Raw genomic sequence first — 12326 nt, 5'->3', positions numbered from 1 at the left:
TTCAGCACCAGGGAGAGCAGTCTCTAAAAGAGCTTACACAGATAGTTCGCATCTTTTTCAAGATGACGTTCTATCTTTGTGTTTCTTGATGTGGTTATTAACTGGGGTCACGGGATGGTCACGATCGCTGTTATGTATTGTGGGATTGCCATTGTGGGAATGGATTCCCATGGTGGGAAGATGACCATCTCGGAACTTCCTTCGGGGAACCAACCCCCTAGGAACCCTCATCCCTCTCACGATCTGCAGCTATTTGAGTTACCAACCAAACGTACCGGACCATCCTCGAGATGTGTACTAGTCGTTTCCTTTGGTGCTCCCTGCGACGACCAGATGTCGTTCGCTACATCGGAGGGTGGGTCAGACATCTCTGCGGATGACGGCTCGGAGCCGCTGCCTCCTCCGGGTGTGCCAGCTGTGCCCGAGTCAGACCCAGAGATGATGGCCATGCTTTCCCAGGCTGCCAACAGGATAGGGCTCGAGTGGAACCCTCCACCGTGTCCGATGATTGGTATCTCGGGGTGGCGTGTGCTGGTTCTCAGCAACTCACCCCAGTGCCTTTCTTCCCGGAAGTGATGACCCGAGATGGCTGTGGCATCATGGCACTCACCGGGTTGCAATCACACCGGTGTGCCGCCAGACCTTCGTCCCATGGTCAGATCCCTCGTTCCTGTGGGCAGGAGTCCCCTTGGAACAGGTATCCAGGCATGCTGTGGTATTCACAGATGCCTCTGCCACCGGCTGGGGTGCCACATACAATGGGCATGCAGTGTCAGGGGTGTGGACGGAACCCCAACTGCATTGGCACATCAATTGCCTTGAGTTGCTAGCTGTACATCTCGCTCTGAGCCGCTTGAAAAGGCAGCTACAGGGCAGGGACGTGCTGGTCCGTACGGACAACACTGCAACTGTTGCGTACATCAACCGACAAGGTGGTCTATGCTCCTGTCGCATGTCGCAACTCACCCGCCATCTCCTCCTCTGGAGTCATAAGAATCTGAGGTTGCATCGAGCTATGTATGTCCCCGGCATGCTCAACCATGTGGCTGACGAGCCATCACGTGCTGTGCTTCCGGGAGAATGGCGACTCCACCCCCTCCGCACAGCTGGCCCGGGGGTCTCCGCAAATATGCATTTCCCCCGGTGAGCCTACTTGCGCAGACACTGTGCAAGGTCAGGGAGGACGAGGAGCAGGTCCTTCTGGTGGCTCCATATTGGCCCGGAGCAGGTCCTTCTGGTGGCTCCATATTGGCCCAACCGGACTTGGTTCTCAAAACTCATGCTCCTTGTGACAGTCCCTCCCTGGCCCATTCCTCTGGGGAAGGATCTTCTGACTCAGAGACGGGGCACCCTATGGCACTCGTGTCCAGACCTCTGGAAACTCCATGTCTGATCCCTGGACGGAACACGGAGGTTCTGGGTGACTTACCCCCAGAGGTACTTAACACCATCACTTCAGCACGGGCGCCGTCCACGAGACGTATATACACTCTGAAGTGGAACCTGTTCGTCGAATGGTGTTCTTCATTGCCGAGAAGACCCCCGAAGATGTTTGATAGGGTCTGTGCTTTCCTTCTTGCAGCAAAGGTTGGAGGCTGTACCCCTCCACCCTTAAAGTACATGCTGAAGCTATTTCAGCATATCACGACCACATAGATGGCAAAACAGTTGGAGAGCACGACCTGGTCATCAGGTTTCTTAGGGGATTAAATCATCTTCGACCCTGTTACGCCCTTACTAGGGAGCAACAATGAAGGAGGAAGAAACGTTTACGGCGGTTACAATACTCTCTTTATTTACACATTCTACGTGACAAAACTGTCTCTCAAGTTCTCTCAAGCTTTCGCAATACGCCGCAACGCTGATCAACATCTTGGTCCTGGCCAGGGATCGATGTGACAGAATGGAACGCTCCCTGAGGACGCCAAACAGGAAGCTTATATTGACAGGCACACCTGTGCACCGGTGCACCCAATCCACCTGATTTCCCCCTCAGCTCCGCGGCGCACCTGTAGGAGGAGCAAAACACACCCAGACACGGCAAAAACCGCAATACAAAGTATACAGCCGTGACACTTCCCCCCTTAAAAAAAAGGAAACTAATAAGTTTCCGCCAACAATAATCATTCATAACCGCATTAACAAATATAATTTAAGTGTAGGCCTATACATACCCAATGACAACAACGTTCCTCCCCCCACCCCCCCACCCCCGTGAATAAAGTAATAAATAGAAAAACAAACCTGTTAACTCTTCATCCAAGGCACAACCTAAGAAATGTTCTACAAGGGTGCCCTAGACAGTGCATCGGCCACTATATTTTCTGAGCCCTTCAAATGCCTAACATCTAAATGAAAGGGCTGAAGGAAAAGGCACCAACGCATTAACCGTTGATTTGGATTTTTAAAAGAATGTAAAAATGTAAGCGGATTATGATCACTATAAACTATTACCGCTGCACTGTTCCCACCAACATACACTTCGAAGTGTTGGAGTTCTAAAATTAACGCAATGGCCTCCTTTTCAATTGTGGAGTAGTTCCTTTGATGACTATTGAACTTCCGCGAGAAAAAACAAACTGGCCGCTCAATACCCGCATCATCCTCTTGAATCAATACCGCCCCTGCTCCCTCTTTACTGGCATCAACCTAAATTTTAAAAGTTTTCTCCAGCTGAGGTGCCATTAGGACTGGTGTCGTAGTTAACAGCGATTTTACTGCCTCAAGGGCATTCTGACAAGACTCAGACCAAACAAACAAAGCTTTGTCTTTCAATAGGTTCGTTAAAGGAGCAACAACCGTAGAAAAATTCCTACAAAAACAGCGGTAGAATCCCACCAGACCTAGAAAGCTCATTAACTCCTTTTTAGTGTTCGGAACAGGATATTCATCTATTGCTCTCACCTTCTCCCTCACTGGACGCACCTGTTCTTGCCCCACTACCTTACCGAGATACGTAACGGTCGCTCCTGCAAATTCGCACTCAGCAAGATTCAGTGTAAGATTTGCTTGAGAAAGACAGACTAAAAGTAACCGTAACCGTTTAAGATGTTCTGACCATGTATCACTTACCACGATTGTATCATCCTAATAAACAGTCACGCCTTTCAGTCCCGCTATTACTCTATTCATCATTCTTTGAAACGTCGCTGGTGCGTTTCGAAGACCGAAGCTCATATCCCGGTAAGAAAATAATCCGTTAGGTGTTATAAACAAGGAAACCTCGCGCGCGCGTTCTGTAAGCGGAATCTGCCAATAGCCTTTAAGTAAATCTAATTTTGTCACAAATTTCGCGGCACCGACCTGATCGACACAGTCCTCCATTCTCGGCAGAGGAAAGGAGTCTGGTCTTGTAACAGAGTTTCCTGTAATCTGTGCAAAAACGGAACGTACCATCAGATTTTTTCACCAACAAACACGGCGAAGACCAGCTGGAAAATGAAGGCTCGGCTAATCCATTATCCCGCAAATACTGGACTTCCTTTTCCAAAACCTCTCGTTTATTCAGCGGAACCCTGTAAAAACGCTGACGGACAGGAGCAGCCTCGCCCACCTCTATATCATGCTCTAACTGTGTCGTTTGGGTTGGAACATCCGAAAACAGCTCCGGAAACTCAGAAAGCAAACTAATCAATTCATGACTTTGCGTCTCGTCTAAATGTTTAAGATTAGAAGACAGATTTTTCAACGTTTCAGAATTCTTTAGACGACCCAGTAACACGCCGTCATCAGGAGACTCTAATTCGTCCACAGACATACTCATCATGTCCTGTGGAATGCCTGACTGAGGGGAGCTATCCACTAGCACCACAGGCGCCACTGGCACTGAGACTGGTCGGTTTCGCTGATAATAAGGCTTAAGGAGATTTACATGACAGACTTGGGATTTCTTTCTTCGGTCTGGTGTAAGAATCGTGTTCCATGGCCCCGCAATGTATTATCTCATACGGCCCAGTATATTTGGCCTGAAACGGGGAATCTATTACAGGCAGAAGCGCGATGACCTGATCTCCTACACTAAACTTTCGATGTTCAGTGTAACGGTCAAAAAACTTTTTCATTTTCCCCTGAGTTCTACTCAAACTTTTCCCAGCTAACTCCCCAGCCAATGAAAGCCGACGACGAAAACCCTGCACGTAGTCCGAAAAACATATTGGTGGTACTGACTCAATCCATTGATCACGTAAAACAGCTAATAGTCCACATACTTTATGTGCAAAAAACCAGCTCGTTAGGGCTAAACCCAATGCTCTGCTGGGTGACTTCCCTGCCTGCTAATATCAACCATGGAAGACCCTCTTCACAGTCCCGCTGCATTTCCAGACAGTAGGCTCTCAATAGTGATTTTAACGTGGAATGAAAACGTTCGAGTGCCCCTTGACTCTGGGCGTGATATGCTGTTGACAAGTTGTGTTTAATACCCAGCTCGAACAACACCTCCGTAAACAATTTCCAAGTAAAATTGCCTCCTTGGTCCGACTGAATAATTTTCGGCCACCCAAAAATAGACACGAACTGAGTGAGCGCCTTCACAATAGATTTTGTATTTATCGAGCGCAATGGGTACGCAGCTGGATAACGCGTAACTTGACACATCACGGTCAACAGGTACTCACTTCCAGCTTTCGAACGAGGAAGAGGACCGACGCAATCAACAATAAGGTGTTCAAACGGTTGACATACAACCGGAATTGGACGCAGAGGAGCCGGTTTTAACGACTGGTTCGGTTTGCCGGTAAGTTGGCACGTATGACAGGTCTTAATAAAACTGGCAATGTTCTTTTTAACACGAGGCCAGTAAAAGTAACGCAGAATTCTGTCATACGTTTTCTGTACACCCGCATGACCGGCGAGCTGATCGTGAGCCATTTTCAACACTAACGAACGAAACTTTACTGGTATCACGACTTGAATGACAGAATCTCCCATACCATCAATAGCATGCGGGGACCACTTCCTCAGTAGAACATTCTGTTCAAGAAAATAGCCTTGCCCTCTGTCACGAATTTCAGTACTGTCAACAACCTGTTCAAATTGAGATTTTAATGTCTCATCATTCTGCTGTTCTGTAGACAACTCTTCCCGAGAAACCACAATAGGATAATCACTCAAAACGAAACAGGCTTCAGCGTCACTGATTTTACCTTCAACCCTTGGTTGTGCACAAGAACAAGTCACTGCACACGCGACAAACACTTCCGGATACTGTCGCGCACTGATATCCGGACCACCAGTACAGGACGGTGCCTCAGTCACAACCAGAAAGGGCGATTGATTAACCCAAACGCGTCCGCCGGCTAAGTTATTTCCGAGAATCAGTGAAACGCCATCAACAGGTAGAATAGGGCGTATACCTAGAGCCACTACCCCATGCACTAGTTCACAGGTTAAATCAACTTTATTCAGGGGTACGGATAATGTATTAAGCCCAATGTCACGAATTAAAAGCGAGCTACCAGTGTGCGACTCAGTTGAAAAGGGGAACACCGACTCCAAAATAAACGACTCAGATGACCCCGTGTCCCGGAGAATTTTTACTGGTTCTTTCTCAACACCACCTGGAAGCGACACAAAGCCATTAGAAATAAATGGTTCAAATAACTGCTGGTGATTCTCTACATTCTTGGGTGCTACCACTGGTATTCCTTCCAAAGTACCGGCCTGACTTAATACAGAAATTGAAGTAGCCAGGACAGCAGGCTTCGCGGAATGGGCGTGTCTGACAAATTTTGACTTAAGCACTGGACAATCTGACTTCCAATGTCCTTTACCCAGACAGTAGTTACAGCTATCAACGTCACTTGAATTTTTTTTTTCTTAAAAAACGCCTGGCTGTACCCACAGGGACAACGGAAAAATTTCCCCGTGTATGAACCTGATGTTGATTGAATTCATTAACAAGGGGCTTATGAATAAGTTCCCAGTCATCAACCAGCAGTGCAGCTTCTGACGCGGTTTAACCTAACGCTCCGCAACATAAGTGGCTATCATCTCGGGAAGTGTATCTCTTTATTGTTCAAATAAAATCAACTCTTTCAGCTTATCAACTGCTGTACTATCTGCTGCTGTACACCAACGATCAAACTGCACAGTCAACTCTCTTACGAACTCAACATTTGTTTCATTCACCTTTCGTTGTAACGTACAGAATTTTTGCCGATAACTCTCTGGCACACGCTCATTAATTTTTAACACCGCCGCTTTAATGGCTTCATAATTCTGTCTGTCAGCATCAGACAGCGTAGAATAGGCTTGTTTGGCTTTACCTGTTAAAACGCATTGAAGTAACTTAGCGCGTTCATCACTCCATTTATACGCTACTGCGACTCGCTCAAATAGGAGAAAAAAAATCTCCAACTCAGCCTCATTAAACGGCGGTACTAATCGTAAATTATGAGCGACACTCAGTTTCGTCGACTCCGTATCAAAACCTCCCACTGGCTTACCTTCTTCGTGTAACTTTAAACGACGTCTTTCAATATGTAAACGCTGCTGCTCTACCTGTTGCCGGCTCTCCTCCAACTCTAACTTCAAACGTACCTTGTCACACTCCAAGCGACGCTTCACACACTCAGTATCATCGTGTATCATCAACAACTCTTTCTGTTGCTCAAATGAAAGTGTGCTTAAAGCAGGCAATGGAAGAGTAGTTGGAAGAGGCGTACCTACGGCAGGCAACGCAGTTGAATCAGGCCATTTCGATCTTTTCCTCAAGATTCCAAGGTCACACAGCGCAGTCTCAAATTAACTTAATTCCGTCTTTTGACCTTTTTTGATTATACGTTAGCTCGATTTTATAATGCGCAGCTAGCTCTATCAATTGCTCGTTGGTCATTTCCTCTAACAATTCCTCAGACGGAGTCTGAGAAAATGTTTCAATCACATCAGTAGCCGTAATTACCAATAATCACGCTTACAAAACAAACGCTCAATAAATATCAATTTTTTTTTTTTTTTTTTTACTTGACAAATCAGGGTTTATTTAAAGAAACTAAACCATCCCATTAAACTAAATCAACCCTAGTCTCCAGTTGGCCCAAGACCGGGTATTTACGCACTAAATCCCGCAAGTTTGGGAAGACGACCAACTGCCGAGTCGCCCTCCAAACCTCGGATGTGCTCCCGAGACAACTGCTCTAAGCCCCGAGCCAACCAAAAATAACAAACTAAAATAAAAAAACTACGTGCCCAAAGACATGCACTAAACCTACCCGGAAGGTTTGTTCTTCAAATACCCCCAACAAATTATGTTCTAGAACCTAACTAATTAATGGAGCGTTCCAATTTTTCAATTCACAAATAGTCGGATAATATACAAATATTCAAATATCAATTCAAAATTATCCTACCTCTTACCCTCCTTCAAAGACAACATTTTTTTTTTTTTTTTTTTAATGATTCGCACGAATCCAAACACAAATTTAGTTAGACGAGCCCCCAATTGTTACGCCCTTACTAGGGAGCAACAATGAAGGAGGAAGAAACGTTTACGGCGGTTACAATACTCTCTTTATTTACACATTCTTCGTGACAAAACTGTCTCTCAAGTTCTCTCAAGCTTTTGCAATACGCCGCAACGCCGATCAACATCTCGGTCCTGGCCAGGGATCAATGTGACAGAATGGAACGCTCCCTGAGGACGCCAAACAGGAAGCTTTTATTGACAGGCACACCTGTGCACCGGTGCACCCAATCCACCTGATTACCCCCTCAGCTCCGCAGCGCACCTGTAGGAGGAGCAAAACACACCCAGACACGGCAAAAACCACAATACAAAGTATACGACCGTGACAGACCCCCTCCATACCTTCTTTGGACCTTTCCCTGGTGCTTCGAGCACTTCAGGATGCTCCCTTTGAGCCTTTGCAATCAGTTTGCAATCGGTCTCTGGAACTGCCAGCCGGCTGTTAACAAAGCTGATTTCATTACATATTTTTCAAGTCATTCAGGTCTCAGTCTATTGGCCCTGACTGAGACCTGGATCAGAACAGAGGACACTGTCACACCTGCTGCCCTCTCCACTAACTTCACTTTCTCACACACCCCCCGTCTGACCGGAAGGGGTGGTGGTACCTTTAGCGACAATGAGTCTTACATTAACCCTTTCACACGTACGATCACACCGGTGTGATCAGTCTTGGCTGGTCCCTGGAGCGTACGATCACACCGGTGTGATTAGAATGGTCAGTGCTTCACGTGATCAACTGCTAAATTCAAACGTGCTTTCGCGCGTTGACTGGCGCCGAGCCAGAGACAGACGCACTCAGTGCTGTCATATATCACAACTATTGAGTGTTTTCAACCACATAATGTTTATTTTAGGTTTCAGACACTTAAATACACATAATTACTAGCAAAACAATGATTTTGAGTTTGTAAAAAACACACTGATGTCTATGGAAGCGGCAATAATTCTTCTTCCTTTCCATTATAATAAGACAACACTTTTATTCATATCAGATACACATTGTGTAAGTAGCTTTACATTTTATCCTATTCTTCTCCCAGTTCACCTGCCACTTACTTTCATGTATTTCGTGAGAAGTGGAGGAATTGACGTGTTGTAAATCCAACAGATCCCATTCTCTGAACTGTGAAACAAACTAACATGGCACCGCCCATTGCGCATACAGCTCAACTAACGTGATCGTTATAAAGGTGTTTAAACAACAAAACACTTCCACTTGCACATATTTGACAATCGGAATATCAGTGTTTCATGCCATAGCCAATACATTTGTGTATATTTTTAATTAAAAAGGAAAAATTACATAAAAGCAGATCATCATTCATTCAGCGCTGTGTTGTAGTTGCGCTGTGCCACGTGACAAGCAATGACGTGTCACCATGGAAACATTAAAGTGACAAGTTCTAAATAACGGTCGCCTTGAAAAACTCACGCTGGGGGGTCAGTTAGAATATTTTAAACTTACGTGTGAAAGGGTTAAATTAGCTCAAATTATATATAGGGAATTTAATAATTAATCATGAATGATTCATATATTGCACATTACAGTTAAATTATCGAAGCTGAAAATAGATCGATTGTGTATATGAATATGAATGATCACCATAATGGGTTATGGTTCGTCATTAATATATCAATAGTCTTATTACAGATCGATTATATGAGATAACCTTAAATGGAATTCATTTAGTTATCGAACAATCTGTTTGTCCAGCAAACGGCCGTAAGATTAACTTATCAATTTTCAACAAAAATTATCTCTTTCTTATAATTCCAAAAAAGCTATTTTCTGGCCATGAAAAATCACCTTCTTGTTATTATAAAATTTAGGTTACTGAAATAGTAACGAATTGTAAAGCTTTGTAGCTAGATCAAACATTTCATTGACTTTGTAAAAATGAGCATTTTAGACAAATAGCAATCAAGAATATAATGGTTTTAATAAAATGAAACTACGGATACAGAATTCTACATTTAAACCAGGGATACATGTATGTACAATAAACAGTAAAACTAACGAGACAAACGAATAACAACGGGAGTGAGAGAGAGAGAGATTGAGAGAGAGAGAGAGAGTGAGAGGGGGAGAGAGAGAGAGAGAGAGAGAGAGAGAGAGAGAGAGCGAGAGAGAGAGAGAGAGAGAGAGAGAGAGAGAGAGAGAGAGAGAGAGAGAGAGAGTGAGAGTAAGAGGATGAGAAAGATGAAACTAACGGTCAGGTGATCGCAGCATGGCAAAAATCACAGACAACGTAACCCTTAGAGAGGCAACAAGAAATCACATCAATCAAATCAAATCAATAACCTATACTTGCGTATGGTTCTCTTTCTGTGAGCTGAAGAACGCAGAGTCGTATGCGTGTTTGTCCTTCGACGCTATAGGCTTGTTCTCTCGTGTCTTCCGGGGCGAGCAGACTCGCGGGAAGTTTTAAAGGTTCACCGAATGTGAAGTTACCAAGGAAATAGTTCAGAGTTCATCTCCCTCGGGAGAGAGAGGTGAATATGAAAATGAAACTTAGTAAAGAAAGGTAAAGAAAAGAAACGCGGTGTAAAGCTCCCTAAGGAGCCATGGGACCGGACACCTCTCACAGGGAAAGTGCTCTCTGTGAAACTTCTGTGTCCGTCTCTTATGGAGAGGAGGGGGAACCAATCATCTTAGAGCATCTCGAGCGGGAAAAGTTCTTCTTTGTCTTGTCAGGATAATTTATTATGGTATAACATTTTGTCATTTCTAGCCAGAAAGATTGTATACACAGAACAATACGTTTTACTGTAATATCCTATGTATGACTTGTTTAGTCAAAACAAGACGGTCAAACAGGTACCAAGAATGGCCGGAAAGAGTAGAAGAAACATAAAGTTACATTCATATACAGAATTATACACATTTAATGTTCACTCACAAGACTATAAAGCCATAATACCGGCTACCATGACCTAGGAAAGATCAAATTCATGTTTATACCTTTCTTAAGTGGTTATACTTATAGAAAATATAAGATTGCAGAGTCTATTAGTCTTTCTTTATCAGAATTCAAGTGGGAGCTGTGATTCCCTTGGAATTCCTTTTGGGGGTCATAAAGTTTTATGACCTAGCAAGAGGGAGAGTTACAGAAGATGATCATGTTAGGTAATATTTCTTTAGAAATACACTTAAGATTTGAAGTTACAGACCAGTCTCCAATTACATCTATAGAATAAGACAAAACTAATTAGATATGCCTGCATACAGGAAGGTTAGATACCATTCTGTGTTATATACATTAAGGACATTCCTATCCTAAGTTGCACACAAAGGACGTTTGTGTGCGGGTATGTGTGGATATCCTTATTTTCAGCATCTGTCCATCCGTGGTGTGTACCACGTGAGGGTTTCGAGAACAACGGGGACCTGTTTCTTGATTGCGCAATGCGTCATAAATGGGGTTAATCAATGACCTGCTGCCAGACATTGGGGCACCATTTCACATGATTCAAGGTTTTGTGAATTAAACATATATGTGTTCATATTTGTTCAGTAGTGAAAGGAAAACAGGATTCGGTCAGTCGCTACATACTGGTCTGCTCATCTCAAATGACTGGAAATTTGGTCCCTTACCACCTCTATTTGACAACAGCTCATTTGAATCACATTCAATTACCATCACTAGTCCTATTAAAATCCATTTTGTAGTTGTATATCGTCCCCCAGGTCAACTTGGCAGTTTCTTGGAGGAGCTTGATGTGCCACTCTCATCCTTCCCTGAAGATGGTACTCCTCTCGTAATTCTTGGAGACTTCAACATCCACCTAGAAAAACCTCAGGCTGCCGATTTCCACACCCTGCTTGCATTATTCAACCTCAAACGAGTATCTACTGTGGCGACTCACAAATCAGGTAACCAATTGGACCTTATCTACACGCGCTACTGCTCCACGGACAATACACTGGTCACTCCACTGCACACCTCAGATCACTTCCTCCTCACTCTCAACCTCAACCTGCCTCAGAACACAACACACACTCCTCCACCTTTCGACGGAACCTATGCTCACTTTCACCCTCTCACCTATCCTCTTTGGTCTCATCCACACTTTCTCCACCTGATCAGCTCTCAACACTAGATACTAACAGTGCACTATCCACACTAATCTACTTCAAGCCATTTCTTCCTCAGTTGTACCCACACTCACGCACATCATAAACACCTCTCTTCACACTGGTACCTTTCCCACAGCTTTTAAACAGGCTCGAGTAACCCCACTGCTTAAGAAACCCAATCTAAATCCAGCACATCTAACAAGTTACAGACCGGTATCTATTCTTCCATTTGTCGCGAAAACACTTGAACGAGTTTTTTCAACCAGATCTCCTCCTTTCTTACACAGAACAACCTCTTGGACAACAATCAGTCTGGTTTCATAAGCGGACACTCAAATGAGACTGCCCTGCTCTCAGTAATTGAAGCTCTGAGACTGGCAAGAGCAGCTTCCAAATCCTCAGTCCTCATCCTGCTGGATCTGTCTACTGCTTTTGACACAGGTAACCACCAGATCCTCCTGTCAATCCTAAAGATGAAGGGCATCTCAGGAACTGCACTTTCAATGGTTTGAGTCTTACCTCTCAGATAGGTCCTTTAGGGTGTCGTGGAGAGGTATGGCATCTAAGACCCAACATCTAGCTACTGGGGTGCCTCAGGGCTCAGTGCTTGGACCCCTCCTCTTCTCCATCTACATTACATCACTAGGATCTGTGATTCAGAAACATGGCTTTTCCTATCATTGCTACGCTGATGACATGCAACTCTACCTCTCATTCCAGCCTGACGATCCAACGGTAGCTGCTCGTATCTCAGCCTGCTTGACAGACATTTCTGGCTGG

Source organism: Siphateles boraxobius, unplaced genomic scaffold, assembly GCF_051911475.1.
Source record: "Siphateles boraxobius isolate OS27281-9 unplaced genomic scaffold, OSU_SipBor_1 53, whole genome shotgun sequence".
NCBI lineage: Eukaryota > Metazoa > Chordata > Actinopteri > Cypriniformes > Leuciscidae > Siphateles > Siphateles boraxobius.
Note: the sequence above shows the minus strand (reverse complement) of the source record.